The 26,363-nt window shown below is 57.8% G+C and overlaps 1 long non-coding RNA gene and 1 pseudogene across 3 annotated transcripts; one reads left to right on the top strand and one right to left on the bottom strand.

Moving 5' to 3' along the window:
* Positions 1 to 126: 126 nt before the first annotated feature.
* LOC306637850 (serine/threonine-protein kinase SIK1-like) lies at positions 127 to 9,329 on the bottom strand (annotated as a pseudogene). The gene is made up of 14 exons (XR_013766770.1): positions 9,180 to 9,329; positions 8,365 to 8,535; positions 7,816 to 7,932; positions 5,456 to 5,519; positions 5,130 to 5,291; positions 4,868 to 4,992; positions 4,660 to 4,783; positions 3,902 to 4,125; positions 3,488 to 3,638; positions 3,022 to 3,146; positions 2,672 to 2,894; positions 1,965 to 2,252; positions 1,138 to 1,369; positions 127 to 714 (listed from the first exon to the last, which is right to left on the bottom strand). The product of XR_013766770.1 is annotated as a serine/threonine-protein kinase SIK1-like (transcript).
* Positions 9,330 to 23,899: 14,570 nt separating this feature from the next.
* LOC306637852 lies at positions 23,900 to 26,149 on the top strand. Of its 2 annotated transcripts, none has more exons than XR_013757291.1 (3): positions 23,900 to 24,149; positions 24,709 to 25,757; positions 26,027 to 26,149. It is a non-coding gene; the product is annotated as an uncharacterized lncRNA (long non-coding RNA). The 2 variants fall into 2 exon arrangements; XR_013757292.1 differs by having other exon boundaries at positions 23,902 to 24,149; positions 24,709 to 25,451; positions 25,572 to 26,143.
* Positions 26,150 to 26,363: the final 214 nt, after the last annotated feature.

Genomic DNA, 26,363 nt, shown 5'->3' with positions numbered 1-26,363 from the left:
GTTCCAAGAAGTGGAGAGCTAGAGTAAAGCCACACAGACACCACCTTGCGCGGGGGAGCAGAATGCTCTGTCCACACAGCCAGGGAGGCAGGCAGGTTCCCTGCCCTCGTCCCATCCACCCGCCCCCACCACACTCCCTCCTCGATTATTATTTTTCTTCAAAAAGTTCCAGTCCCCTACTCCCTGTTGAGGTCACTCAGTGCAAGAAAAAAATAACAACAAAACAAAAAATAAACTAAAAAGCCCATACACTAACGTATTGCTTGTTTCGCTTCTAAAAAGTTCTTGGCTTTGAGTCCAAAATGTCTTCACATTACTCTGAAGTTATTGCTTGACAAGTCAGCGGCCATGGCGAACGCAGTGGGGCTGCCCTCACTGCACCAGGACGAACGTCCCCCGCTGGCCAGAGGTCAGGTCTTCCATCTCGCAATCCCCCTGTGGCAGCCCAGCAGTGGTCACAAGCTGGGCCAGTCTGGCGAGGGACAGTGGTGGGGACCCCGTGGGGAGGGCTGCCGGGCTGGTGCTGATGTGCAGCTGGGCGCCCAGAAGCTGTGTGCAGCTGACCCACGGGGGACACACCGGCCTGGAAGAGCGGGGCAGGCAGCAGCGGGAGCCCACGATGCAAGGAGGCCGTCACAGGGGGCAAGCACATAGGAGGCGGGCAGTGGTGGTGTCTGCGGGCAGCTGGGCAGGGCGGCTTGGGTGGTGCTGTAACTGGAGCAGGCCTAGGGGAACGGAGAGCAGGGAGGGGACAGGTCATCCCACAGCTCTGCCTCAGAGGGCTCTCAGGTTTCCAACACTGCCCAGGTTAGTCAGCTCGCCCTGCAGAGCTGCTGGCTGGGGGCCAAGCTTGAGCGATGCAGGACAAACCCTGAGCCACGTTCTCCACCAGGCTTCTATCCACCCTCAGAGATGCCTACCAACAGGCCGTTCACACTCACTGCTCCCTTCACCCACCCGCAGGTGACCAGCGGACCCCTCATTGCCCCTTCCACCATCATCCATGGAGAGCAAGGCCCCAAGCTGCAGAGACCCCTGTGGCCCTGAGGCAGATAGGCGCATGGCCCAGCACACAGGAAAGGGACGCCTGGCCATAAGCAGGGTCCTTAACCAGGAAGCACCAAGTGCGGGGCCTACCTCTGCTGCTGCAACACCTCCTCCAGCAGGTTCCTGCCCTCCCGGCCACTGGCGCCGCTGCCCTGCAGGCCTGGGCTCTGGATGGGGGTGTGCAAGGTGCCTAGGCCGCCCCGGGAGGCCCGGCTGGAGGAGGACTGGCACACTGGCGAGCCAGCCCCTTGATCTTGTTCAGCCCCAGGAGCCCCTTGGTCCTTGCATTCTTCCTCAGCTGCTGCCGACAGGCCCTTGAGCCCTGGGGAGAGACAACGCAGGGATGATGGACCTAGGCTCCTGCTCTGGACTTTCCAAGCCCCTGGAAGGGCAGGAAGGTATGGGCAGTGGCACAGCCGTGGACTGTCACATTTCCTGCAGGGGAAAGCTGACTCTCACTCGCCCTCCTGAGATGGGGCAACGCCATGGACAGACGCTATAGGGAACACAGCATGGGACAGCCCACTAGGACCCTCGGGCTCCAGGGCCCCCGCGGGCACAGAGTGCTGGGGGTGGCCTGGCGGAACCCAGGCGCAGGGGGTGCTGGGCTGCGCTTTCAGGGTCCCTCCCTGACCTGACCCTCCTGCAAGTCAGTAGCTGCTGCCAGCACAGATGTCCCCAGCTCTCAGAAGTAGCCAACAGAGGTCATCTGTCATATCCAGGTTTGAGTCCACCTAGGGAGACCAGGGTTCCCAGAGCTGGGATGGCACCTCTAGCCTGCCCAAGAGCACCGCTGTCTCCCCCACAGCAGGCAAGAAGCGGGGGAAAGCCGTCTGCCACGGGGGGACAGAGGCATCCTTCTAGGGACCGGGAGTGTGTCCTGGTGAAGGAGAAAAGTGCACCCTAGGGGCCTCACCTTGAGTCAGTGAGGTGTCCGATGCCCTCCGTCCCTCCTGGAAGCTGACAGGGAGCAGGATCCCGCTCTGCCCAGGGCCACCCTGAGCCTGCAGCACAGGGGTAGCAGACTGTGACCCAAGAAATGGCGAGGCCAATCTGACTGGGGAGCAGGTGCCCAGCAGCCCCTGGGTGGCCAGGCTGCTGCCAAGCCCAAGGGGACCTTCGCCTGCAGAGGAAGGTCAGACAGCTGTCAGAGCTGGTTCCTTCTGAGGCCGTGGCCGCAGTGGAGGAAGAGGAGACGACTATACCTGCAGGCAGAGTTGGGTGTTGGTGAGGGACCAGGACACCCCTGCCTCTCTAGCCACAGATAGAGGCAGCGAAGTGCTAGGGAAAGGGACACGGCCACTGAGCATCTGCCCCCGTGGTGAGGACAGACAGCATGGCCTTTCCCAGCTGTACCCTCGCCTGGGACAGGAAAAGGGTGTCCACGGACAGCTCCCGACACCAGAGCACAAAGGCCTCCCAGGCAAGGTCCTGGTGCGCACGCAGGAGGGCAGGTTATCGAGAGGCTCGACCCAAGACGAGGAGGCCCGGGGCCAAAGCGCTGCCCTCCTGGCCACAAATGAGCGTGCACGTCTGAAGTCAACTCATGAGGTCCTGGATTAAAGGCCAACAGGCAGTTCTGAGAACTGTGCAGAGGGCGGGTGGCAGGTCCTCGGACACTTACAGGGACGGGGTGACTCGGGAGAAGCAGGTGGAGACCTCAGCCAGGGTGTGCCTCCCGGCCCGTTGCCGCCCCGGCAGGGGGTCCTGCGCCTCCTGTTTCCTCCTCCAGGCCAGGAACCCAGCCTGGCCTCCTCGCTGATGGCCGTGTCCAGAAGGCTGCTGGGGGAGATGGGCGGTGCTGGAACATTCCATTGCAGTTGGCATCCACTGGGAAGAAACAAGGGCTGCAGGGAAGGACAGACACAGTGACTGACTGGGCTCTGTGAGCACAGGCATGGCTGGGGTGGTGGTTCACAGCACCTCTAGGAAGGATTGCCAGCCTGCCCTGAGCATGGCTGTGGGCACTCACACACCTGCAGGGAGCTTTGGAGGTCACAATCCATCTCGGCCTGCAGGACAAACTGTGCCAAGGCCTGGGGCTGTGGGCACAGTAGGCAGGATCGGAAAGGGTCACCCAGGCGGCCTTCCTGAGGCACCTGGGATCAAGAGAAGGGGAAAGACGGAGCTGGCACCAAGACTGGTGCACACAGATGCTAGCTGCTAAATGGACCCCTTCCTCTCCAAGGTCACACGCATGTGCAGGTGACCAGGAGCAAGTGCCAAGATGCCCAGCACCAGGGATGAGCAAGAAACCAGTGGAGCAGCTGCGATCTCATCATTGCCTGGCAGCCCACAGCCAGCTGCCGAATGTGGGAGAGCCAGGGGGCAAGGGGCTCTGAGTCTCATTCCCATGTCCAAGCAAGGGATTCGCAGCACAGAGGACACAATCCAAGGCAAAGAACCAGGAGCTGGGCTTGGGAAGGAGTCCTGTCCTCACCTCGCAGTTACTGAGGTCTGCGCTGCGGGGCCGCGGCTGCCTGGTGGGCCCGGGGCGGGCAGGTGGCTGAGTGCTCCGCTGCTCCTTGAGGCGCTCGAGCAGGAGGTAGTAAATGGCAGCAAAGTGGTTGTAGCTGCTGTTTCTGCAGTGACTGGGGGACAAGGAGTGGGGTCAGGTGCAGGATGGCGCTCGAGGCCCAGAGCTGCACCGTGGGTGCCTGCATTGGCTGCTGGGTCCTCTGCAAGGCTTTCCCAGGTGGAGAGACTGCCTCTTAGAGGAGGGGAAAACTGGCCCTGAACCAAGCTGCACGCACGGGACCTGCACTGGGGTGGGCCCGCTCGCACAACGGCTCCTACACCGGCCCCGGCACAGGGCACGCGAGTTACGGTCGGGGCAGATGGGCAGTGTGCTCACCTCCACGGTCCTCTGCCGGTCAATGCCAAGGGCCTGCATGATGCCCAGCACCTGCTCATTGTAGTCGCCCAGGTTGGAGGCGTAGCTGTGCACAGAGAAGGTGGGGTCAGCCTGCTGAAGGAGGGAGGGGTCTGCCTGCATCCACCGGTGCTGCCAGATCTGGGCAATGGTGATGCGCTTGGCAGGGTCTACCACCAGCATGCGGCGGATCAGCGTCTCACAGTCTGGGGGAGGAAGAGAGGGACACACACTGAGTCCTGGGGGCTAGTCCCCTGCACACAGGCAGGTGCACAGTGACAGTCCTAAAGAAGGCTGCACCCTGGGTTCACACCTGCCACCAAGGAGCTTGGGACCTGGGGAAGGCACACTTTAGTCCTTATGAATATCCCCCAGAAAGAACCACAGTCCCTATCCTGGTGTGACACATCGGGGCAGCAATGGGTCAGACACACTGTTGAAACAAAAAAGCATCCTGCACAGGGCCAGCCAGACCTCAGGGAGAGGCCAGCATCCCAGCACCTGGCCCTGGGGAGACTGTAGGCACCAGGCTCTTGAAAGCCAGCCTGGAGGGAGGGTACCAGCCCAGCCCTAAGCAGGACTCTAGGAGAGTACCCCATGGGTCAGGTTTTTCTTGCATCCAGTCACCTGAGGCAGACTAGCAGGCACTGCAGGAGACCCACACCTCCTGCTCTTCCCCAGAGCCACCACCCCCTCACCCCCCTTGAGCTATACAGCAGGCTGGCTCCAGGCCCACCCACCTTGAGACATGAAGAAGGGAATGCGGAACCGGCCCTCCAGCACCCGCTGCCTCAGCGTTGGAAGGTTTGGCCCATCAAAAGGGAGAGAACCACAGACGAGGACATACAGCACAACACCAAGGCTCTGTGAATGACCAACAGCAGTGTCAGTGCCCGGCAGGCTGCAGACGTGGCCTTGAGCTGCAGGGGCCACGCACTCGGGTCTTACCCAAATGTCCAGCTGGGGGCCTTCATACTCCTTCCCCTCAAAGACTTCAGGGGCTGCATATGGCGGGCTCCCACACCACGTGGACAGAGGCTCTCCTGGATTGTAGAAGTTCCCAAACCCAAAGTCTGCACGGCAAAGACAGATGAACAAAGTCAACCTAGGAATGCCGGCCTACAGCCTCGAAGTGTGCTCAGAAAGCCGAAGACCCTCCCCGCACGGGCCTCCACAGCAGCACCTCTCCTCCCAACGCAGCCTCTCTGACCTGCCAACTTGATGTCCATGTTGCTGTCCAGCAGCAAGTTCTCCGTCTTGAGGTCCCGGTGGACTATGTGGTGGTTGTGGCAGTACTCCACAGCTGACAGAATCTGCCAGAACTTCTTCCGTGCTTCATTCTCACTCAGGTGTCCGTTGGAAGTTAAATAGTCTGCAGAACAAGGAAACAAAGCTCTGTCCCAAGATGCATAGCCTCGCTGCCTTCTGGGGAGAGAAGGCACAGCGTCTAAGGATGTGTGGACCCAACCCGACGAGCAGGTCCCGCCACGTGAGCACTCTGGGTGTCAGCGGGTACTGAAAACAAGTGTGGCTTACCAAACATTTCTCCATTTTTTGCAAATTCAGTGACAATGTACAGCATATCCTTTGTTTCCATAACCTAAAAACAAAACAAAACAAAAACAGAAAAAGACCTAATAATTAACACATAAGAAAAGAACACACCAAGCATATAAATAATCCATCTGAACCCTAATACATCTTTTACTTCTGTGGGATGAGCCTCCGCAATATAGAAATCAGCCAAAGACGTTCTCCCTGGAGTGACCCAGAGCACACATCCCCTGACCTGCCTGTCCTGCATGTCTCTACATCCTCCCACGCGCCTGTTAATTCAGGCTGCCTCACATGCCTCCCAGGGACGCTGGAGGCCACAGGTCTAGAGTCCTCTGCACTTGGTCCACACACCAAGCAGGTGACAGGTGATTCAAGTCAGTAGCCAGAACAAACTGAAGGGTGGATAATGCTCCACTCCTCCTTGCTTTACTGACAAGACAGAAAGCTGTAGGAAAACGGCTTTGCAGGGAACTGCTCTCTGGGCATAGTGAATCACTCAGCATACATCAACAGCAACAGTCAACGTCAATATACATCTTAAAAGTTCATTTATCCTTTGGGAACTTTGTTACCTAAAAAAAAGACTTTAAACATAACTAAGAACAAGGCAAAATTCAAATCTTGGTATTGAAAGAAAACAAACTCACGCCTGTGTGTTTCAACATGTTTTAGAGGGAGACAACATGTCTTATGGAGAAATACTTTTTTTTCAGGTTCAAAATACAGTTATTCCTTTAAAAAAACACTTTAAAGATAACTACTTTGATCCAGAAATCAATAAAATGTTTTATTAAATTCTAGCTAAATCTCCAAGCTTAAATTTTAACCGCTCCTACCCCATGTGTGTAGTACACAACCACTGCTTATTCTCTCTCCATTAAAAAAAAGAGAGAGAGAGAGAGAAAAGGAGGAGAAGAAAAAAGATTCCAGAGTCCCTGTGTTTTAACTCTTTAAAAACGTGATGAAAAGGATAAAGCAGCTCGGCAAGGTCCCACACCTGAGCAGCTGCTCGCACATCAGACACCAATGTCAGGACCAAAGGACTGACAGTCCTCACTACCCCACCCAAACCAGACAGCCATCAATCACCTATAGCAACAGCAAGAACATTCAACTCCAGAGAAGCCCTCTGGCACTGATGGCACAGGTGATATGCTTCCTTCACTGAGCCAACTCTACCCAGGGGCAGAGTGGAAGAGCAGGGACTCGAGGAAGGACTGAAGTTGGGGTCAACCCTTCACAAAGTCGGAAGCAGTCAGTCCACTCCTGAGCAGCTAGAGAGGCACACTTCCCAGGCACCAACTTCAGTGGCCTGGAGGAGACTTCCTATCTATCTCCAAGCACAACTTAAAAGTGACGACCAGATGAAACAGGAGCCCTGAGCACATGGCCCTGAGCTCTGTGCTTAAAGACACGGGGGTAAACTGTCCCAGCAGGGGAAACACAAGCTCCAGCAACACCAGTACAGGAGCCCGGGGGCAAGGGGATCTTAGGTTACACTCTCCTACCATAGCACACAGCCTGCCAATCGTGCACACGCTGCCCCACTACCACCTGATTCACACTGCTCCACCAGACTCTTCAGGAAGAATTTAGTCAACACGGGAAGATGAAATAGTGACCTTCCCCAAAGCTTTATTCCTCTGCAAAGCAGAAGTGACTTCATCTTTGCAAAAGTGGTCATTATCACCAGAAGGTCTAACAAGGACACTGCTTTGCTATCCTAATTAATTACTTGTTTCCCAAAGATATAATTAATATATTAATTTCAATACAAGAACAAAAATAAAGTTAAAAAACAAACCAACAGATGGTCATGGTACATCACATTCCTGACAGGGAGTAAGTGTCAAGTTCCGGAGGCCAAAGAATCTCCAAGTCTCCACTAGGCACTAAAGAGCTCAACAGGAAGAGGAGTGTTCATTGCTGCCCTTGCAAAGGTAAGCTCATGAAAACTGGCAAGAGCAGCTCTTTTAAAGTTTAATCATTGTGTGCAAAGGCAGAAGTTTCTAGTTGTACTCAAATTTGTCCTTCTGGACCAAGTCCAGGACCTGCAGCAACACTAGATATGGTTCTCACAGTGAAGTCACTTCAACAACAGACCTCTACGCATTTAAACTGGAGCAAGTTATGATACTAGATAAATTTTTAATGAAGCAAATCTCAATTATAATCCAAAAGCAAAAAAATAGTTGCAAATACATATGCAGAGTTTATTTTAAAAAATCAGACAACCAGTTCACTGTCTCCCACACACATTCAGAAAAAGGGGCACCCTTCAGAAACCAGGCTGTGGATGGCAAAGGACTATCTGGACAGGGAAGGCAGGCTGACCTCACCTGGTAAAGTTTGATGATGTGCGGGTGGTTCAGGAGCTTCATGAGCTGGACCTCGCGGTAGATTTTCTCCAAATTGCTTGAATCTAACCGTGTTTTATCTATTATTTTTATTGCAACCTACAAATTTTAAAAGTAAAAGAATATTAGAAAAACAAACCACTTATCCACATTTACACATTTCATTTTTTGCAAGTTAATTTCACACACACTTTACATCTCACAAAAGGTCACAAAATTTGGGGGAAATTAACCAAGTAACCACTGATATTTAAAGGAATCAATGTTAAACGTCTAAGTATTTCCCAGCTTTACCTCTGAATCAGAATCAAAGACCCACTACGCTCCCGGTTGTTTATGATTTTGTTTTGTCTTTGGTTTGGTGATCATTCTCATTGCTATTCTTAATATCTGTACAAATTGTGTATAAACGTATCCCAGGGCATTTTTTCTTTACCAGACCGGAGCGTTTATAATCAACCCCGCTAGCCGTCTATCAGCTTGGGGTCCCCGGCTCAGACTCGCTGTCCTCCCCGCGGCGTCCCCGCGCACCTGCGTTTTGGTGACTCGATGCCGCGCCAGCTTCACTACCGCAAAATTGCCTTTGCCGAGAGTCCGCTCCACGTCGTAGAAGCCCACGCGGAGGGGCTTCTGCTGGCCCTGGCCCGCGCCCGCCGGGGCCGCGCTGAACTCCGACATGATCACCATGGCTCCGGGCCGCACCTGCGGACCAGCGAGGGGCGCGCTCAGCGCGGACGCGGCCGGAGGCTGCGCCCGCCCCAGCCCGCCGGCCGCCGGCTCCACTCCAGCCGCCCGACCCCCTTGCACCCACCCGGCGGTGCTCCGCTCGGCCACTCCCGGGCCGCGGCCGGTTCCGCCGGGACCCCTAGTCCCCTTGGTCCGTGAGGACCGGCTCCCACACCTGTCGCTCCCGGCCACCTGCAGTCTGTGCCCCGATCGCTTTACCCCGCGGGGCGAGGACCCGCCCCCGCCGCCCGCGGTCGGCTCCACCGACCCCCAGACCCCTTGAGCCCCGCGGGCTGTGCGGACCCGCTCCGCGCCTCCCCGCCGCCCGCGGTCGGTTCCCTCCCGAGCCGAGGACCCCGATCCGCGGGCTGTGCGGACCCGCTCCCCACCCACACGGCGCCGCGGTCGGGGTTCCACCGGATTCAGAGACTCCATGCCCCGCCGGCCGTGCGGACCCGCTGCTCGCCGCCGCGGTCGGCTCCATCCAGACTCCCGGACCCGACCCCGCGGGCCTGCGGACCCGCCGCTCGCCACACAATGGGGAGCCCGGGGCTGGCGAGCCCGCCGAGACCCGCGCCCGCAGGGCGCAGCCCGAGCCCCGGCCCGCCGCCGCCGCTCACCTCCGCTGCCGCCCGCGCGCCCCGGCCCGGACGCCGCCGGCCCCGCGGCCCCGCCGCCCGCTCGGCCGCTCGCGCTGCTCGGGCGCCTGCCGCTCGCGCCGCCGCTGCTGCCGCCGCCCGGGCCGCGCCGCATGTCAGCGCCGAGGCCGCCCCGCCGGCCGCACGCGGCGGCCGCCCCGCCCCGCCCCGCCCGCCGGCCCGCCCCGGCCCGCCCGCCGGCCGCCACAGCCCATTGACGTCGTTTTGACGCCAGAGCGACGCGCGGCCCCGCGCCAAGCGGAGGGAGCGGAGATCGGGCGGTTGCCAAGAGACGGGCGGCGCTGACGCGCGCCGGAGGGGCCGTCGCCCCGGCGACCGGGGCGGTGACGTCAGGGGCGCCGGCCTCCCGAGCCGCCCGCGCCGCCGCCGGCGCGCCCCCTGCCGGGCACCCGAGGCACTGCGGCTGGCGCTCGGGCCCGCGCCGGGACGCCCGCCGACCCCCGAGCCCCGCGGCAGGGGACGGCTCTTGGGCGCCGCGCAGCCCCCCGAACGCCCGCGTCGCGCTGGCCCCTGCTCCCAAGGTCCGCGTCGTGGGGCTCCTTGCTGTCCTGGAGTCCCCGGTGGGACTGCGGGCGGCGCGCGGGAGGGCTCGCCGCGGGGCACGAGGAGCATCGGGGCGCCGCGCGAAGAGCCCCCTTCGGGTCCCAGAGAGGCCGGCAGCCGTCCCCCTGGCGACCGAGCCCTCCGGGACACGCCTGGTCCCGAGAAACCAGGGCCAGCCGATCGCCAGTTACTTTTGTTTTGAGAAAAATCTCAGTGTTCAGCAAGTTGGAAACTCGGAGCATGAGGAACCGTGGTCCGCATCTTCAGGAGCCCCGCAGCCCTTCCGAGGGTCGCACGCTCAGCCGGGCCCCAGCGCCCTGTTCTGCAGCGCCCTCGGGGATGGTGGCCCAGGTTAGGTGCTCAGGATACGGGCGGCGGAGCCAGCCCCGGCCAGCAGCCCCGGCCCCAGCACAGCCCGTCCATGGGGCCGCCAGGACCTGCCCCCCTGAAAGACAGCATTCTGTGGCTCCCTGGCCGCCGTTACCTGTAGGCCAGTTAGCCGGCCCGCCAGGTCCCCAGAGCCTCCACCGGCAGCAGGGGACTCTGGGACCTGTTTCTTATGCAGGGCACATGGGACCTGGGGTCTCACCCCGAAGGGGACACATAGGCTGGCAGCTAGGAAGCAGGGACCATTAAAGGGGAGATGGATGGGAAGAGAATGAAAATGTCACGTGCTTGGTGACAAAACACAAGGTTTTCTAAGGGAAGACAGGGCAAGGGCAAATGGCTTTTCTCAAACCTTAGGAAGGCAGCAGTTTGGAACATAAATCTAAAGTAAATCTCCACATAAATCAAACTTCTGCATCTGCCTGGAATCGTTTTTCCTTATGTTAGATAAAAATGCCACTTCAGAGAGGCGGGTGGGGAGCCAGAATTAAGCAAATGGATTCAGAACTAGAACCTTCTCCAGGGAGGTTTCCTGCGTGGGAGGTGACCTGGGCAGTCTGGCCTGGGAGAAGGTCCCTTGAGGAACTGGAGATGCTGCTGCTGACAAAGAGCCCAGCCCACCAGATATTTCCCAGTCATCCCCACCTCTGCTGGGGCTGTTCTGGGGTCAGCTTGTTGAAAGACACTCAAGGACACCTCAGAACCAGAGCTTCCTTGATCTTTCGGAGTGCTTTCTTTATTTGTCCCAGGTTTATACGCCAGGATTCGGAGGAGTATTTTTAGTTCCCTCCAGCTGAACGGTTTACAACTGCTTTTCCCCACTTTGGGAGTCCCAGCACCCTCGTCTGTCCCTGGGGGAGGGCGGGGACAGAGACTTGATTGCGCTCACCTCCCGGTTTGGCTCCTCATCCTGTGATTTGGTCTTTCCCCTGGAAACTAATGCAACATCTGGCAGCAGCCTTCTCGGCACCCATTCACCACCCACCAGCCCCAGGTCCAGCCAGAACCTTTCTGAAGCCTGAGCTGTGTGCAAACGTCAGGCTGGTGATTTGGAAACTCCCTCAGCAGTGACTGAAAACCTCAGGTCAAGGAGCTGGGTCCCAGAAACAGACCCTGGACCCCAGTGCATTTGAGCCCAGTCCCTCCTGAGCTTCCACCCCCACCAGCGCCCTCTGCCAGCAGCCTTCTACTGTCTTCCCTTCCCAGCCCCCAGGGCAGGAGCTTGCTCAGCCTAGGAAGGCAGGAAATGGTGGGGGGCACCTGGGAGGGCTGCATCTGTCTCCAGTGGGGTCCCTCCTGGCACCCCCTGAATCCCTGTATGTCTTTACCCCTGAGGTCCTCTACTCCCTGTGGCTCTGTCTGTCCTTGTGTGTCCTTGGCCCTGGAGGTTGAACCCCTTCCAGAGCCCTTGCTTTCCTTTAGTGTTCTCGTTTCCACAGGGTGGAAGGAGGCTGCTCTGCCTCAGGCTCTCTAGAGAGGCCCGGTTTTATACCCCTGCAGGTTCCGGAAGCAGTGGTTAGTCGTCGGTTTGCATTTCTTACTCCTGCCTTTCTGCATGCTTCTGGAGTTCATCTAGTGGTCTTTGGGCCTTGAGACTGGAAGTCTTATCGACTGAGGTGGGTCCTTTGACTTCATGGCTCTAGCAACTGAGGTGATAGCCATGGCACGTTGTAGAATTCTCCACACAAGTCAGTCATCATGGAGATCGGTGTGGACAGCAGCACTGACCCAACTGGGTGAATGCACCCCTGTCCTGGGCTGTCCCGAGCCTGCATTGTCCCCTCTGTAGTGGGGAGGGGGCAGCACCTTCCACACCTTTCCAGAGTGGCCTGTGTCACCACCAGGAGTAAGGTGGGGCACACCGCACCCCTCCAGGCTGCCTAAGACCCTTCTCCCTGGCTTCGTTCAATTTGGGAGGTGCTTTGCTTTTTCTTTCAGGCCAGGCCTCAGCCCACTGTACTTGGGGAGTTTTGTTTTTTGTTTTTTTGGGGGTTTTTTTGCGGTGCTGGGGATTGAACTGGGGCCTTGTGCTTGCAAGGCAGGCACTCTACCAACTGAGCCATATCCCTAGCCCTGTACTTGGGGAGTTTTGACAGATGGACATGTGCACTGAGTTGGGGGTCATTGCCCTGGTCTGGGACGGCAGCTTGGAGGAAAGCACAAGGCTGTCTGGCCCACAGATGGCCCAGTTGGCCCAGCTCAAGGCAGGAGCTCAGCATAAGCAGCTGACCCAGAAACCACTGTACTTTACCCTAGGCAATGTCCCTCCTGTCCTGCCCTTTCCTGGGTCTGCTCCCTAGCCGTCTCATCTGCTTGGACCTGGCTGGGGAGGTGCCCAGGTCAACAGCCAGGAGCCACATAAGCCCATTATGAAGGCTGGCATAGCAAGCCAGGCTCCCAGCTCCCAGTCGGGAACAGAAGTAGGGTCAGAGAGAGAGAGAGAGAGAGAGAGAGAGAGAGAGGGAGGGACAGTCTTGGGGCCTGGTGATGAGACAGGACTTGAGGGAGCTGGAGGGACAGCCTCTGGCAGGCAGAGCAGAACTGGAAGAAATGGGGGACTTTCAGGCACACACCAGTGGAAACTGGCTACTCACAGACCGAAGTGCCCTCGCCATCACGAAGTTCTAGGGTGCCTGCTGTTAGTGACGTAGCCTGTGGGTCTGCTTGGTGCTCCACAGGCCAAACCCGAGGACTCGGGCCTTCCAACGTGTGTTCCCAACTGTGTTCTGAAGCCATGAGGATACTGGAGCTGGGGTAGGATGGCCAGCATCAGTAAGGGGTAGCAAGGGCCAGCAATGAGGACACTGATACTGACTGGGGACTTACTTAAGAAAAGCAATACCAAATCTGCGGGGGGTGGCCAGCAGTCCCGAGGGGCATCTATAGCCAGAAACCACCTGTCCCTCCAGGTGAATGAAACCACATCTATAAATGCCCATTTCCTACCATTTGATTAGAGGTGCCAAGCAACTGGAGATGTCTTAGTCCGTTTTCTGCTATAATAAAATACCTGAAACCAGATGATGTATGAAGAATAGGGGTTTCTCTGCTCTCGGTTCTAGAAGCTGGGGAGTCCAGAGCACAGCACCTGGTGGGGCCTTCTTGCTGCATCATGACATGGTGGGAGACAGCAGGCATGCCAGCTTGGGTCTCTGCCTCTTCTCATAGAGCCACTGATGCCACCCTCATGACTCACCCAACCCTGGTCACCTCCCTCAGGCCCCTCCACGTGCCATGAGCATATGAACTTTGCTGGATGCATTTAAACCCAACTCCCCCCACACTGCAGAGCAGCCACCGGGGGCTCTGGCCTGGAGATGGGAGGAGACCAGCCTGGAGTTGGGGTGGGCTATGAAGTGCCGGCCACGTCCTTTATTCCGGGCTTCCTGCAAGGGCTGCACAGAGCACAGCTAGTCCTCCGGGAAATGCTAAGTGACATCTGCAGCAACCTCCAGCATCAGGCGTGGTGGACGATCAGTTTTTTACCCTGAAGACTTTCAATCACCCATTCCCGAGGTCTGCGCGTGTCTGCCATTTAAAGAACTGCTTGCAGGCACAGCAAACCTGAGCAGGAGTGAGCGGGGTGCAGGCGCACGGTGACATGCGGCTGGAGTCACAACAGGAAGGGAGGTGAGGTGCTACCCACGCCTGAGTTTAGGGAGGTCCTGCACCTGAGAGGCCCCAGAGCCTGCGAGGAGAAGCGAGCAGTTAGGTGCCTCCTCTCCAGGGCCACCTGTCCTGGGAAAGGAGACAGGCGGTGGAGACAGAGGGGAACGAGGACCACCTCAGAGGTCAGTGATGTAGGAAGGAAGCAAACCAGGGCTGTGGGGCAGCGGGCTTGGCAGGGAGAGTGCCTTGGCTGGACACTGCTCCGAGGCACAGGTGTGGACATGGGGCTCGCCAGTGGCCTCTTCCCTCTCTGGTCTCTGAGCGGACCTTGGCTGGGGAAGAGCTGAGAGAGGAGGTGGCATCAAGCTCGAGCCTGGTGGCGACTGCAGAGGCATGTTCAGACTGCTGCCCGTGCACTCGAGTGACTTTCTCTGGAGGTGCCCGGAGGGCAGATATGACACAGCTGGGCTCCTCCGGGGCTGGAGCATTGCCCGCAAGCATGAAGAGGGCAGAGAAGCCAAGGAGCTGGGCGGTGGTCCAGGCCTAGAGCACAGCCTGCAAGCCGAGGGAGGAGCAGAGGTCGGGAGCACAGGCCCCGCAGCTCAGGAGGCTCAAAGCCACGAGGCCTCACAGCCCTGGGAGGCCAGGCGGGATCTCCTGGAGGGACAGGCAGTGACCACAAGTCTGGGACTCTGCCTCCTTCCACAGCTTCTGGAGGGATCCCAGTTAATTGAGCTGCCCCAGGTGGGAACGAGTTGGAGCATCCCCTTGCAGGTTGGGCTTATCCTATAAAACACCGGTTATGTCTGAGTAGAAAGACCACTGAGGTACCCCTTATCCATAGGGAATGAGTTTCCAGACCCTCTGTGGAGGCCAGACTGAGGAGGCACCAGATCCCACAAACACGACACTCCTGTGCATACATCCTAAGGCACAGTGTGAGTCACAAATTAAGCTTAGGAAGAGACTGACATCAACAACTAATACTAAAACAGTGATACGACGATATATCTTAATAAAGCCGATGGATGTGCTCTCTCTCTCCTCTCTCTCTCTCAAAATGCTGATTGCACTGTGCTCAGCCTTCTTATGACACTGAGAGATGACAGGGTGTCTGGGGATGACATGAACTAAGTAAGTGGCGTGGGCATAGTGACACAGCATTTCATGTGACAGTCCCTGGTTCACAAGCACTATGGTTCTGTGACAGCTTGATAAGCAGGGACTGCTGCCAAGTGGCTGACCGGCAGGTAGTGTATACAGCATGGAAACACTGGACGAGGGGATGCTTTGTGTCTTGGCAGGATTGAGATTTCGTCACACTACTCAGATATCAAGCAATTATTTCTGGAATTTTCCATTTAATATTTTCAGACAGAGATTGATCACAAGTAACTGAAACCAGGGAAAGCAAAACTAAGGATGAGGGAATGACTAATAGAAAATATTCAGCAGAAAATTTAGAAAATAGAGACACGCAAACATGAAAACAGAAAGCACTAGTAAGGCTACTGACTGGTGTTTCCCATCTAATCTTTCTATAAAACCAGCACTGCGACTTTGGGTGTGGGATTTGTACTCTGCCTTTTCTACCAGCCAGTGTAAGAAGCAAGCGTCTTGCCACTCCTCCAAGGGTCCCAGGATCATGTTAGAATTCCCTGTGGGAATGGGTGAGCAGGTCCCCATGAAAATGTTAGGGTGGCCCCGTGGTCTTTTTGCCCTGGGATCAGGGTCTTTTGTAGAGGATGTCACAGCAGAGGCCTGTGGCTTGGGGAGACAGGATGACCCAGTTCCAGCCCCCATTGCCCTGCTCCTGCCTGGGCTGACAGTTGTCCACTCTGACCAACCTTTTCTCCCCGTTTCCTTGGAGTCTCTTCTGAGACAATGTAACCACCTCAGAGACACCAGGTTGAGCCTGGACTCCTGGCCCAGCACCCTCAGGATGGCCCAGACTCAGGGAGGAGGGTAGTGCTAGAGGCCAGGGGCAGAGCCGGGGACAGGGATCTGGAGACGGAGGCCCTCGGATGTCTCTTGGGTCCATGGGGCAAGGGCAGTCATGGAGGGCTCGAGCTGTCCCTGGGCTGCCCAGGCAGTGTGGAGGCCCACCTGGAGGCTGGCCCTCAGCTGTAGGCCTGCTCACGGCCAGCAGAAGTCTCCCCTTTCTCCAACCTGGTTCCTGGGCCATCAGGCATTGTTTAAAGACTCATGGGCTCATGTCCTGAGGAGGAGGGAGCGCCTTCCAGATCAGCCAGTGCAAATGATCCAAAGACCCTCCACATGTATGGCAGCCCGTGAGCCAGCACAGTGGGGGAACGTGGGACACTGTGGAGCAGAGCAAGGCTGACAATGCCTCTGTGGCTCCTGGGGTGGGGGCGGGGAGATACTCTTCTCTGTAAAACGCGGCTCGTCCCCACACTGCTTAGGTCAAGAGAGAAATTGGACTGAGCTTCTCAGGACCAGCTGGACCAGCAGGAAGTTCCAGCCAGCCCTTCCTCACGGCTAGGAATTCCTGGGTCACCTTGAGACCTGGAAGTTTCCAGAACCTTCTTCTCACAAATAAGCCACAGACCCAAAATCAGCAAGCAAGATCCAAGACCTGGGTCAGCAGGACTGCAACCACCAGACCGCTTGCTTGTGTTTCAGAACCAGGCCACAGTGCAGGGCGGGAGTGACCGCCCACCTGCAGCCTCGGCTTGGTTGAAACCAGACAGCAGAGATGACATGCCCTAGAGAGACAGGAGGTGACAGGATCCATCTCGTAGAATCCAAAGAGGTTCAAGCACTGAAAGAAAGGAGAAGCCTCCAGGTGCGGGCCTCCCCGTTCCTTCTCCAGAGGAGTCCCAGCAACCTGGGAGGCCCCGCCCCAGCCACAGCCAGGGCTGCACAGCACAGACGGGGGTGTCGCCCTGCAGACGAGCTCACCTCAGTTCCCATCTCCAGGCGGCACAGAGCCCAGCTCCTCTGAAGGGTCTCTGGGCATGCCTTCCTCACGCCAGGTGGCTTCGGAGTTCCTTGGTTTTCCTAGCTGGTTAAGTCACCGTGATCCCACCGGCTTCTGCCTTCACAGGACACTGTCTCTCCTGCCTCTCTGGCTTCACATGGCCTTTCAAGAGGACAGCAGTCACTGGAGTTAGTCTGCCTGAATCCAGTCTGACCTCAATTTAATTTAACAATTACATCTTCGAAGACCCTATTTCCAAATGAGGTCACATTCTGACTTTCCAGTGGATGTGAGCTTTAGGGAGAAGCCACTCAATTGGACACCAGCACCCGGCAGGGCAGGCATGCCTCGGTCAAGGCCCGGGACAGGCAATCTCAGAACATGGAGAGTTCAGGCTGGGAGGCTCCTGGAGAGGGTGGTGTTCAGGGACATCCACCTGTGGGGCTGTGGGATGGGTGGGAAGAAGGTCCTTCCCAGGAAGGGACGTGAGGCTCAGTATTCCAGGGGAAGGCGCAGCAGAGCAGGTGGAGGCCAGGCCCTCAGGACACAGCCAGGCGGGGTGTGGTGGGAAGAGGGGTGTGGGAACTGAACTGCCTCCTGCTCCCCCTGCAATGCCTACTCCCACTCTGTCCTGCTCCAGGGTCCCTCCCTCCTCCAGGGTCCCTCCTCCAGGGTCCCTCCTCCAAGGTCCCTGCTCCAGGGTCCCTCCTCCAGGCTCTTCACAACAGATAACGCCCGAGCCAGTACTTGCGTGGTAAGCGGTGTCCCCTGAGGAAGGGGTCTCGGACCAGCTGCCACCCACTCCTCCTGTACACAGAACGTCCCGCCCCATTCCTCCTCCCTGGGACTCCCACAGGCCCAGGCCTCTCGGAGTTGTGCTGAGACCCTGTCCTCCTGGGCCTGACTGCCCCAAGCCCCCTAGGCCTGAGGGTCCCTGGAGTCCTTTCTGGACCAGATGTTCCCTACCCCCACCCCCACAATCAGATGAGAAAGGGGGGAGGTGTGTCCAGGAGTGACCGGCCCCCTGAGGCTGGCCCCAACCTGCAGAGTCCTCACGTGCAGGGTGTGGCTCTGTGGGAGGTGCCTGCTCTGGGGCTCCCTGGGGGCTGGGCTGTGACCCTGGTCTGCTTCCCTTGGTCACTCAGCACACTGACCAGAGGGTGGAGGGAAGGAGGGCTGGTAGGAAGAGAAGCCCCTCACTTGCATGGGGGGTGCAGCTCTCAGAAGAGCCAGGGGAGGATGGGTGGTGGGCAGTGCCCTGCACCCTGGGCTCCCCACTGTGGCCACATTCCCCACATTCAGGGGGAGCAGTTGGGGGAGGGAAGCCCACCGGACAGACAGGAAGTGGGGGAGGGGAGCCAGACCTCCTGGGACCCTCCACCCTCTGCTTAGGGGAGCCCCACGAATGGTCTCGTCCCTGCCCCCTAAAACACCAGGTCCACAAAACCTCAGCGAGATGCCGCTTCACACCCAGAAGATGGCTGGCATCGAAGAAAAACAAAACAGAGGACACAGGTGGGCTAAGGTAAAGCAGAAGGCTCTCACAGGGCGCGTGCAGGTAAAGAGGTGCGGTGGCTCTGGAAAGTGGTCCAGGGGCTCCCCAGAACCGCGCACAGCATTACTGTCAGTGCCTGTCACGGGACAAACAGACAGCATATTCCACTCAACAGCATACGATTCCCCCTTGAAAAGGAGGGAAATCCTGACACTTCCAATGTGGATGGACCAGAGGACATCAAGCTGAGTGAAGTTAGACATTCACAAAAGAACAAGTACCATGCCATTGATTTGCATGGGAGATTGTCAGCCAGCTTTCTGTCACTGTGACAAAATACCTGAGAAAATCAACTCAAAGGAGGAAAAATTTATGTTGGCCCACGGTTTCAGAGGTTTCAGTTCCTGGTTACTTGGCTCCATTGCTTCTGGGCCTGAGGTGAGGTGGAGTGCCAGGCAGGGGGTGCACAGGGAAGCAGTGCCACTCACCTGTGGCGGCCGGGAAGCAGAGAGCGAGGAAGAGGAAGAGGCAGGGACTAGATGTCTCCATTAAGGGCTTACCCTGGCCTACTTCCTTCAACTGGGCCTCAAGTTTCAGCTGCCTCCCGACACCCCACTGAGTTAAGAATCCATAAGTGGGGTGCTTCACTGGTGAGGTCAGAGCCCTCCTGACCCAACACCCTCCAAAGCCCGCCCCTAAACCCGCGGCATCGGGGACCAGCCCTCCCCAGGTACACTTCTGGCAGACGGTTAAGACCTAAAGCGTTCAGTAGTCACGTGCCTAGAGACAGAGAGCAGAGAGATGGGTGTCGGGCTGGGCAGGCACAGGGGGGCTCAGTGTTCGGTGGGGTGGAATTTGGGAAGATGGCGTGTCCTGGAGGAGGGTGGTGGTGGTGATGGCGCTCCAGCGTGAACGTGCCTGGTGTCACTGAACGGCACACTCAGGACGGCTGGGGGTAGCCCTGTCCCCTGTGCTTTACCATACTGAAAAGTGTCCAAGTCAGCCCAAGGGCCCAGCCAGAAACAAGTGCCGAATGACCCCTGGTAGGCCCGCCTCGACTCAAAGACCAGAGATGGCCTGGGCCCAGGGGCCAGCCCAGCAGGAGGAGGCTCTTGGCTGTGCTGGCCCCAGGGTGGTGGGTCTTGTGCCCTGCCTCAGCACCCGAGCCCACCCCACACCACCCCAGGACAGTGGGAGGACAGCTCGGCTCTCCTGTCCATAGTACCCTCTCCTCCACCCCAAGCAGGGCCACCCTGCATCCCACATGCCATGGAGTGGAACCTCTGCCCTCTGCCATTCCTGCCCCCATAGACCCCTGATCAAGGCCCTGGGCACAGTGGGCAGCAGCCAGAGAGGTTCGATGAGGAAGCGGGTACCCTGGATCAGGGTGAGGCTGCTCCTCCAGGCCTGGGCCCCGCGCAGCTCTGCACACCACCCACCATGGAGGGCCTGGCAGGAACCCAGGCATGAACAGACCCTCTGTCACTTACTCCTGTGTTTAATCACACCGGAAATGCAAGGTCACATTTCTGTGCAAAACTCAGCCATCCAGGTAGGCCCCAAGCTACTTCAGCCCTGGGGACACCTCTCCCAGGTCTGCGCCTGGACGCTCACTGAGCAGACAGAAGAGAGTATGTCCGTGTCAGGGTCCCGCCCTCTGGTCTAGGTTGCTCAAGGCCCAGTTTGCTTTGGGGCCCCTCTGGGGATGGAACCCCCAGGAACTGATAAACCTGACTGGCAGACAGAAATGTCCTTGGGCGGTGGTCACTTGGAGCACCCTGTCAGGGCACCCAGCTGAGGACACAGCTGCAGGCTGGGGGACCCGGCTGAAGTGTTCCTCCTTCACATGAATTGTGGGGGCTGCCGGCCAGGCCTGGAGAGGCAGGGCTCCCTGTGCCCAGCTGGGCAGCCAGGCTCTGGCCCTCGGAGGCCCCTGGTGGGCTACATAGGATCCAGAGAAGCCAGAGCCCCATTGGGCAGTTCCCTGCGGGTCTGGAATGTGGCCATGTGGGCTGGTGGGAGTAAGCAAGAGCCCTGGGGCCACAGTGAGGTCATGTGGCTGGGCCTGATCCATGGCAGCTGTTGAAAGCCCACTTGCCCCAGAGCATCCAGCAAAGCCATGTAGCAGGTGACCAGGGCCACTTCTCCAAGCCCCCTGTGGGGGAAAGTGGGGCTTCCTGGGGTCCCTGCAGCAGGGCAGACAGGGCAGTCCAGTGCAATGCAGCACCAGTGCGGGCTGAGAACCTGGACTTCTCTAGGCATGTCCTGCAGCCGAGGGATGTTATCCATTGCCACAGGGGAAGGGGTCCCTGGGCTGCGGAGGCACCCACAGGGCTATTCATGGGCAAAGGTGCCCTTCCCAGAAGCCAGCCCCTTCCTTCCAGATAGGCACCCCCAGCTCCACCAGGTGCCCAGGCTGCATAGTTGCAAGCAACCTGAGGGCAGGTGGGGAGTGAACCACAAACCCAGCCCCACCCCAGAGCAGGTGACCTGGTCTGGAACGTGTGTGGCCTCACAGATCTGGATGGGTTTTCCACAGTGAGCTGGAAGGAGGCAGGGAGGTCCTGGTGAGCCGGTCGTGCAACTCTGGAGGTGATGTCAGAGACAGCTGGTGACATTTGTGTCCCTGGACAGTGGGGCAGGGACTGCACCTCCAGGGAGGGAGGACTCCTCACATGTCATTCCCAGGACTGAGCAGGGAGGCTGGCAAGTCCCAGCTCCTGACTTCACCCTTGACTCTGGTGTCCTGGGGAAGCTGCTCTGCCCCGCTGGACCTCCACGTTCTGAGTGACTGTCCTTCCCAACTGAAGCACTCTCAGATACTGGGGAGAAAGAAGAAGGACAGGAGTGGGCCACAGACCAAAGGCACCCGAGTTCCTGCAAGGGGATGGTGGCAGCTCTGGCCTCACCACGCCCGACCGAGAGGTCTAGAAGCCCACTGTTTGTTTTGCTGCCTGGCCGTCACTTAGAAACACCGTGCCCCATAATTAGACCTTTGCTACCAAATTTAAATTGCTTTATTACTTCGAACACGCACGAAGCTTCTTGGTCTTGGTCGAGCATTATTACTGCACCTTAATTTCTCAAAGGTTGTTTCTTCAACGTCAGTTTCATACAGAGCCTAGTGCATATCAAGAGATTTGGAGTTTAAACCTTCCCCCAATGGTAAAACTGAACCTGTGGGCGGGGTGTGCTGGCCACGCCCAAGGTGGGAGGATTGGCCCAGCCCAGAACCCGAGGTCAGTCCAGCAGCACAGAGTCCCCATCTCAAAACACCCCCAAACTGAACATAAGATCATAATACAAAACACATATATAATATATAAGAAATAATCTTCAACAAAATTAAGATAGTTTATAATTTTATCACTCAGATAATCAAAACTATTAATATTTTATTGCATTTTTAGTTATATAAATGTATATCACAGCCTTTAAAAATACATTTGGATTGTAGCCTCTGTGAGCAGGTTCATACGCTGTTTTTCTATTTATGTAAAAAGAATTCCTTGAGTGTTGTGTGTCACGCAAAGAAATTGCTCTTAGTGTCTAATGTTTCATTGTGTCCAATATGCAACACTTCCACTTTTAGATATTTGCTGTTTCTATACACTATTGTAAACAGTCTTATTGTATCTTTTCCAAAATTCTTAATTCCAACATGAACCTTCTCCTTGGATGAAGCATTTAAAATGCAGTCATCAAATTGAAGGAGACGTCTCTCTCCAAGCTCTTGATACTTGCTGCCCAGTGGTGGGGTCCTCCTGACCTTAGACTGCGCTGACATTGAAGAATTTTTATTTAAAGAAACTTTCACTAAGTCCAGAAGTGAAAAGCAGTATCTGTATTTGTTTCGTAGGCTGCCATAACAAAGAACCAGGAACTGGGTGGCTTGAAGTGTGCTGGAGGGCTGTGCGCGGCCCCTCCGGAGGTCGGGGAGGCCTTCCCGCCTCCTTCAGCGTCTGGAGCTCAGGGGCCCCTCGCCCCATCTCTGCCTCCGCCACACAGGCTGCCCTCACCCTGGGTAAGTCTCCTCTCAGGACCCGAGTCCTTCGGGGCTTCAGCCCCCACCCCCCAGAGTGACTTCACCCTAACAGATGAAACCCCCAGGTCACTCTCAGGCTCTGGGCTGGACTGGGCCTCTTGGGGGAGATCTGAACGAGCCGTGGCCGCGCATGTTCATTTGGACGTGCAGATCTTGAGCTTCCCTACCAAGGCAACTTCCGTTTCCGTACGTGTTGCCCGGCTGGCCTCCGAGAGCCAGCTCCTGCTTTCTTCTAGTGGGTCTCTCACCTTTGTTTATGAGTGACAGAAATGCAGCTCAAACCGGTTCAAGTTAAAAGGAAAGTCCCGCGTGCCCAAAGGGAGCTGGGACCCACGTCTGGGTTCTCCACTCTCCTCCGCCTCTGGCCGGGGCCTCTCAGCCCCACTTCCCCACTTCCCCACCTAGCAAGATGGTGCTGTATCTCACCCTTTGTTTGTAGGTGGGCTGGATCCAGGGCTGGGGCGTAGGGAGGTGGCCAGATGGCAGTGTCTGGGCAGGAGTGAACCTGGGCCCTTATCCCAGGAGCTTCCCTGTAAGAGGATATTTGACCCCTCTCCCTTCTTTCCCTCTCTTACCCTAACCCTTCTGCCATAGGATGATGTCCAAGAAGGCCCTCGCCAGATGCTGGCCCTTCCACCTTGGATTTCCAAGACAGTAAACTGACTTTGGTCATAGATTGCCCAGTCTTTGGCCTTCTGTTACAGCAGTGCATGTGGACAAAGTCAGGCGGCCAGCGTCTGCCCAGCTCCCAGCCTGCAGAGAGAGGCCTTCCCCTTATTCCAGTCAACATATAGGGAAACACTCTTTCCACCAAGGGTGTCACCTTTAGCCACTGGAGGTGAAGTGTAAGTCAGTCACCCTGATGCCCTGAACACCAGGTGGGAGGGGGGTGGCTCCCAGGAGCTGTGACCAAACAGAGGAGTCACAGGGTCCTCTGGGTGGGCAAAATCAAAAGATGACCCCAGAACATAAATTCTTTTCTCATTTTTTTTTCTGGGAACTCTCCATATAGAAAGGATGCTATCCTCTACCTTTTTTCACCCATATTGGTAAGTTGGCCTTTGTGGGTTTCTGTCCAGAGGCCGAGTGCTGCCTTCTGCGCTGGTCTGACCGCAGCACCCTTGGCATGCAGCACCATTGCGTGATCAGAGTGCTTCGCCAGGCCACATTCTCTGAGTATGAACAACGCCATCGCAGGGAAGAGAGAAAACATGCTGAGTGTTTCAGTAAACGAACTGGCATTTAAGAGCTTATCGTCACTTGTACGGACGTCACAGGTGAATGCTAAAGCAAAGGAGCCATCGTGGCCCCTAATAAAAGAACAGTGGGGCTCATAAAAGTGGCTGTGTTTGTGCAGTGATAAGAACAGACGCCAAGGGCCACTCGTCCCGTGTGGTTTCAAGTCCTCGCTCAATCTCGAAATCGTGATAAGGAATGTAACTCTGAACTCGCTAACCTTGTGATCGGCTACCAGCTAAAGGCAAATAGACCGGCGGCCTGCTCCCCTCCCAGGGGCTGGCAGCACCTGCGGGGAGGGGCTTGTGGAGGGCACTGGAAGAGGCGAGGGCCAGCCACTGGGAGGAATTCCTGGCACAGGACCCACCCTCTCCCTCCCCAGCCTCCCTCCCCAAGGCGGGCTCTGAAACGCCTCACCTCCGGGATGGCAAGTCACATCCTCACCTTTAAATTCAGGGGCAATGACTGCCCTGCCGGAGGGAGGGGCTCCTGAGTGTAGGACTGCACACAGTGGTCCCAGGGAGCGGCTGCTCCAGTCTAGGGGAGCCACAGGGAGGGTCCTGGATCTAGACTGTGCCCCTCCCCAGGTGCCGCCGGCTCTGGGTTCGGGCTGAGCCCCCCCCCCCCCACAGTCCCCTGCTGGGGAAGGTGTCAGAGGAACAGCAGCATCTGGAGGTGACTCGAGGGTTAGGTGGGGCAGGGCTGGGAGGGGCTGAGGGGGAAAGGGGCCACCAGCAGGACACGCAGGAGGCCCTGGGCCCAATCCCCACCCAAAGCAGGGAACGAAAGAAAGGGGCAAACCTAGCACCCCCTCAGGGGCCAACTGCAGGAACCTCACCGTGTGGCCTGGCAGGTGTGGCCCCTGTTCCATCGTCTCCCGGGCACCTGCGAACGTCACGTGCACGCGAGGTAGCAGCGGGCGGCTCCTGCCTCCTCCTTCACTGGGCGGCTGCAGGGAAGCTGCACTGCATGCCCATCCTGGCCCTGGTGCTGCCCCCACCCAGGGCACAGGTCCCAGGGTCCCCTGGAGGGGCGTGGGCCACTGGAGGGTGGGGGTCCTGCCCTGCTGGGCACCGGCTACCCACTTCCAGCCCCGGAGCCACCAGGTCCCAGGCTGGTGAAGCAAAGCACAGCCCTCATTGGGTGGGGTGGGGGGGTTGTCATTCGCCTGCCCCGGGCCTGTGGCTGACGTGCAGCCACAGTGTGTCCTCCTCTTTGACCCTGTGTCTCTCAGCCTCTCCAGCCACGGCTCCCTGCCTGGGCGAGGCTGAGGAAAACGCGTGCCATCAGGAGCCACAGCGGGTGGCCCTGCAGGGCCAGGTCACACCACAAACCTCCCGGGCCATGAAAGGAGAAATGGGAAGGAGGCGGCAGAGCCGGACGTGGAGTGCAGAGGAGGTCGATTGGTGGGGCAGCCCTGCAGACCCGTGGGGACAGTGTCTCACAGCCCACCTGTCGCTCTGTCCCTTGGGGCCCAAGGGAAGTCAGCTGAGAGGATGTGGCAGCGTTGCCAGCTCTGAGCAGCTCCTTCCTGGGGCCCCAGAGAGCCTGGCCCACGGAGGGACCTGTGCCTTTGGTCTCCCAGGACATGCAGCAGGAGCCCGGGCACCCAGGACCCAGCCTGGCCGGGGAGCCTCACAGGACGATCAGTCAACAAGCAACTCATGGAGCAAAATGAGCCACCCCTCTGTCTGTGCTTGCGTGTCTGTGTGTTTGTGTGTGTTTGCGTGTCTCTGTGTCTGTGTGTACTTGTGCACATATATATGAGTGTGTGTGCTCGCTTTGTGTGAGGAGTGGTGTGCACTTAAGTTTGCCTATATGTGCATGTGTGCTTGCTCTGCAGGTGCGCACATAAGAATGTGTGTGCAAGTGTGTTTGTGTGGTTTGAGTTCAGTGCACATGTGTGCTCTCCTTCTTGACCCTCATTCCTGGCCAGAGCCACTCTGTACCTGGACAACTGGACTCTGGAGAGACGAGGTGGGTTGGTCAAGTTGGAAACATCTGGGAAAGGGTGGATCCCTCGTGTTGGACGGGACAGATGACCTGGCCAAGCAGTGCACCATTAGCACTGTGTACTCGAACTTTGTATCAAAGTAGGATCCCGGAAAGGGAGTGTGGTGGAGATTTCCATCCCCAGGATACTCACAGCAGAGGCACCAGGCAACTCGCCAGACGGCCCTCCTCTCGCCGCCGCCAGCACCCAAACTGACCACTCCAGATGCCAGGAACTGCGCAGCCCCTCCTCTCCAGGGCCTGCCTTCTGGGGAGCCCCAGCTCACCCAGGTTGTTTGCACCAAGGGGAGGCTCAGAGCAAGGCAGCCAGTCGCCCCGCCACCCCTGCACATCTGAGTCTGAGGGTCAGGCGGAGGGGGGGGCAGGGCATGGGCTGAGCAAGGACTGCCCCCTCCTTGTGTCATCCAGAGAGCAGGACAGACCCCGCCCAGGCAGGCAGTGCAGAAGGCAGACGCAGGTAGGCGAGGAGGACCTCCGCCCCAGGCACAGCAGCAGCAGCGCAGTCAGCCTGGACCTGATTGTGCCTGTTCTCTCCTCAGAGCTGATGCCATGACCTGCCTTATTTAAACTGGGTTGGAAACAGCGTCAGCTGCAACTTGTGGCTGATTTAATCAAGTTTCTAAAATCCAGCCTCGCCAGGATGCCAGCTGCCCGCAGGTGAAGCAAGTGTCCTCTGCTCCTGAATGCTGGTGCAGGACCCAGGGCGGGCGTCCCTTCCAGCCTGCGTGGCAGTGCTCCCCTCTGACCTGTGCCTGGCCAGGAAGAGGGAGCCGAGAAATCCCCTGGCACCAGCACGCCCCAGCCCGAGCTCCGGGGTCTCCTGGGGGAGCCACCTCAAGGAAGTCCGACATGCTGAAATCTAAACCGAGCACAGTT

The sequence above is a fragment of the Sciurus vulgaris genome (assembly GCF_902686455.1).
Source record: "Sciurus vulgaris genome assembly, chromosome: 10".
NCBI classification, from domain to species: Eukaryota; Metazoa; Chordata; class Mammalia; order Rodentia; family Sciuridae; genus Sciurus; species Sciurus vulgaris.
Note: the sequence above shows the minus strand (reverse complement) of the source record. Positions and strands in the feature narration are given on the sequence as shown.